Source organism: Manacus candei, unplaced genomic scaffold, assembly GCF_025592945.1.
Source record: "Manacus candei isolate 608988 ecotype Guabito, Panama unplaced genomic scaffold, ASM2559294v1 h1tg000088l, whole genome shotgun sequence".
Taxonomy (NCBI): Eukaryota; Metazoa; Chordata; class Aves; order Passeriformes; family Pipridae; genus Manacus; species Manacus candei.
The window spans coordinates 8,631,889-8,636,140 of NW_026138136.1; the positions used below are offsets into that span (position 1 = coordinate 8,631,889).

The window sequence follows — 4,252 nt, forward strand, 5'->3', positions numbered from 1 at the left end:
CTAAAAAACTCTGTGTTTCTCTTGGTATAAAAGCAGTCTTTGAGGAGGGAGAGGTATGTGGCCTGTTTTGTTCACATCAAAGGTCATTCCATTTGATTCAGCTGTGAATGGCACCAGAAGCGTTTGGATGATGCTCTGTTTTTCTGGCAGAACTCAAGACAACTGAGAACAATCAGCCTTCTGGTTGTAACTTGCATCCAATGAACTGATACCCGTGGTTTTTGCTTACTTTGTGGAAAGGTAGAGATTTTATCTTCCCATGAGTTATCTGTCTTAACTGGGCATTAGCTCTGATTCTTAATTTTTCTTTGAAATGCTTATTACTTAAATGCACTGTCTTGTAGGTTTGGAGGACTCTGAGTTTTGGAAAAGTATTAACGTAGCTGACTTTTCTTGTTGTTTTGATGAGATTGGCATTCCTGTTGTCACTGCGCTTACCTCTATACAGTAGTAATTAAATATTTGTATGGTTGGAATAAGATGGATATTCCTATGCTGTGGATCATCGTGCAAGCTAACCTGAGCAAGATGGCTCTGGAGTCAGAAGCTAGTGGTGGTGGGACAGTGCCTAAGCAAATGGCATTCCATCGAATACCTACCCAGTTTAGGGAGCTGTAGAGTTGTGTCATGTGGACATGTCTTCTGATCCCCACATCTCTCCTAGCAGCTTCACAAGAGGCAGCAGCAAGATCTGGTGTACCCTGTGTTTTGGGAATATGAAGAAGTGAACAGAGTTATGCTAATTAAAGTAACTATTCTAGGGACCTTTGAGACCAGAGGTCTGAGCACCTCGTTCTGGTTGCGGGAAATGAGAAGACCAATTGGCTTGATACTCATAACCACTGTTTCCCTGGGGGCTGTGCTGCACTCTGTTTTAGGTTAAGGGTTGCCTCTCAGTGTTTCATACTTGACACTGAGAAACATTTACTGCTTTACAGCATGAGTTTAACTCTTGTTCTCCACGTTGCCCAGATGCTTCTTGAAAAATCACTGGAATTAAGTGTTTCTACTCTCTGACAGAACTGTGAGCGTGAATTCCTCACGTAAGTTTCTCTGTGCCACAGCTTTTGGTGTTCAGAGAATCACAGAATATTTTGAGTTGGAAGGGACCAGTGTTTGTAGCCTGCACATGGGGATGCACACTCTGACGTTCCTTGTATTTCAGTGCTGTGGGTTCAGTATGAGTCCTGGAGGAATAGTCCCAACCAAGTCATGCTGCAGGTAGAGGACTGAAGTTCAGCTCTTGAGGTGCGTTCCCCATTGTTTGCTGAGATTCCTGCCTGGATCTCACTGGTAATTACTTTTACCTCTTAAATTACTGCCTTTATAACAAAGTAGTTTAGCGGCATTTTGAGGCAATTACAAGTTCAGAAATTGAACTACTAGAGGTGACTTTTTTACTTCATATTAAATACATTTGCAAGTTTTATATCCCAGTCTCTGCTGAATAGCTTTACTGTTCAGTTATTTCCCAGAGGAGATGGTTCCAGCTGAACTTTCCCAGGGGTACAGGGGCCAGGCAGGTCCTGGTGGGCCTCAGCACACCAGATGAGCGGGTTTGCTGCTTCAAGCCTAGGTAGACACTACCATTTTCTTTTCCCAGGCTTCCTAGCATGCTACTTAGGCACAGTACTCACTCTTCACTGTCTATATGTGCAAAATCGATTCATGATACAGCTGCCTTGGTACCTCCCCAGCCCAGTGCAGACGGCAGTGTATCCCACAGGTCCAGAATTCAGTACAACCTGGAAAAGGAAACAAAAAGAAGCTTTGTGAAAGTTCCCAAACTATGCAGTTTGTTTCAGGGCTACTGCAAGAACTGTGCAGTTGAGCATAAAGCAATAAAAAGTGCTGCCTCAACCTCCCTTTCACTGGGGAATAGTAACTGACATTAGGCACAAGTTTTACAGGATTCGGATTCCCCTTTGTGTGGCTTCTTGTGTGAATTGCATGTTTGAATGTCTTCTGACAGCTTTTTTCTTACCTGATGGTGTAGGCAAACAGTCATCTCTCCATTTTTGGTATACTTCTCAACTTTCCATCCTTTGTTCAAATATTGGCCTCCCCCCTACCCCTCCACCCCCCATCCCCAACTCTTTTAAGCTCTGTGGTCTCCAAACCTGACACCTGAGCCTTTGTTCTGCTTCTGTGGAAATATGATTCTTTCAGCTTCCTCCAGAGAAGTTAGGGAAAAACAGCTTTATCAAGGATATTGCTACTCCTTTTTTCTCCCTAGGTAGCATTGGTTCAGGTACTGATAATCGTTAATAATCACCCTGTTTTAAGACAGATCTTCTTACACACTTCTCCCCTTCTCCAAAATATGTTGAATAACAGACAGAACACAGTAAAACATTTAAGAATAGAGGTGGTTTATAAAATCAAATTGAAATTCATGCATTGTACAGAAGTAGATTCCCCAAACCATCTTTCATCCACATTAATTATGGAAAAGAATGAGCATATTTATACACACAGTGTCTCTGAGTAAGTAACAACTTTTCATCATAATGAGCTGTTAATTAAATTTAATATTTAAAAAAATTGTCTTTTTCATTTGACTGATCTTGATACAGATTTAAAAGGATACTTTAAATAATTTCATGTAATTGTTATGCTGATGTATTCCCTAGAGCTATACAATTATGTTAGTGAAAAAAATATATGGTCTTATTGTTAATAGTTGGAAAAAATGAAAATCCTTTATACTTATTATGTATTTTAACTCAAAACTAAACCTTACAGAAATAAAACTCCAGGAGAGCTGAATTTGTAATATGGAATGTTATGCAAATGGAACAACCACAGTTAAAAGAGGAAGAAGCACTACATGCTAAAACAATGAAAACACGGTATAAATATGACCAATTGTAATTCAAGTAGTTGCAGAAAAAGAATTAGGCACAATGAATAAGAACAATGCTAAGAGTAATTAACAGCACTGACTAGGAGGATATTTTGGTAAGAAGTGCTTTCAAAAGCTCAAGGTTCTAAGAAAAGCTAAAGTAGTCTTTCATGTAGCTCAGAGGCAGCTTATGACTGCAATATGCAAATAGATTTGTGCTGTTAGCAAAAGTTAAACTACTGATAGAATAAGGGTTATATTTTTTTTACCTGCTCTAGATGTATTCTCAGAGAGCAGAAAGGACAGCTGACTGAGATGTGCCCTGCCAGGCCTATGTTATATTTAGTTCATTATGTTCTGAATGAAATCCAAAATGTAGTTGGAAAGGAGATTAATACCCTGAACCAGGTATCCTTCCATGCAAGGAAGAATTCATTTTGTTAGATGAGGAACAGAGAAGAGTGGGGAAGCCTTCTCTTGCAGTTCTTCAAAATATGCAGGTACTAATGTGAGATTTATGAGCAATTCACAGGACTGCAGTCGAAAAGTACATGGCATTGCTAGCAGTAGGATCTACTGAATGAAAAAAAGATGTGGAAATATTGTCTCAGATTGCATGCTAGAGCTAGATTCAGACAAAAAACTGATGACAATAGTATAGAAAGCACTCATAACTGTGGAGGAAAACTGAACGAGAAAACTGGACCAAAAGTACCTTTAATTTTTCTAGAATCTATAGTTTTTCAGATAAATAAAGTGACTTAGAGACTTAGAGAGGAATGGAAAATTAATTCCTGAGGGAGTAGAAAAAAATCAGTAATACATGTTTTTCTGCTTGAAGTACTGATTTTAATGGCAACCTCTTGGATTAGAATGCTGCCATGATATGTTTCTGGTACTAATCCAAGACAAGTGTGTGTTTTGTGTTATCAAGTGTTTGCTGATTCAGGCTGAAGCTGGAATCACCTGGAATAAGTACATTTTTAAGAAATGCTATGGAAATTAGAAGAGTATATTTGCAAGTTGTTCTCATTCTTCTGTGTACATCCCTGTATCAATTGCTGAATGTAAACATTGATCTTCCTCTTCTCCAGTTTTGTTCTCTGCCTCTCCTCAGCACACTCAGGCTCACCCTTCATGTCATGCTCTTCAAGTCTTTCACTGCTCTGGACCTGTGGAGCTTTCCTGGCTTTCCCCTGGAGCATGGCTTTGTCTCAGCGTTCCTTTCTTCATTCTGTTAGCTGGAACTACCCTGCAGGAACCCATGGGGATTCCTTTGCACTGCCTTGAGATTCCCTGTAGCAATTCTGGCCCCTTAAGCTTGGGAAACATTAGGGTGGTAAGGATGAAGACTTCTTTTAAATACAGCTTTGCAAAATGCTAGTAACAGGTCATATGTTTTCATTG

The 4,252-nt window shown here is 39.7% G+C and overlaps 1 long non-coding RNA gene across 1 annotated transcript; it reads right to left on the reverse strand.

The window, feature by feature from the left end:
* Positions 1 to 605: 605 nt before the first annotated feature.
* On the reverse strand, positions 606 to 3,162 carry LOC127482408 (uncharacterized). The gene is made up of 3 exons (XR_007908597.1): positions 3,115 to 3,162; positions 1,638 to 1,745; positions 606 to 701 (listed from the first exon to the last, which is right to left on the reverse strand). It is a non-coding gene; the product is annotated as an uncharacterized LOC127482408 (long non-coding RNA).
* Between the last annotated feature and the right edge of the window lie 1,090 nt (positions 3,163 to 4,252).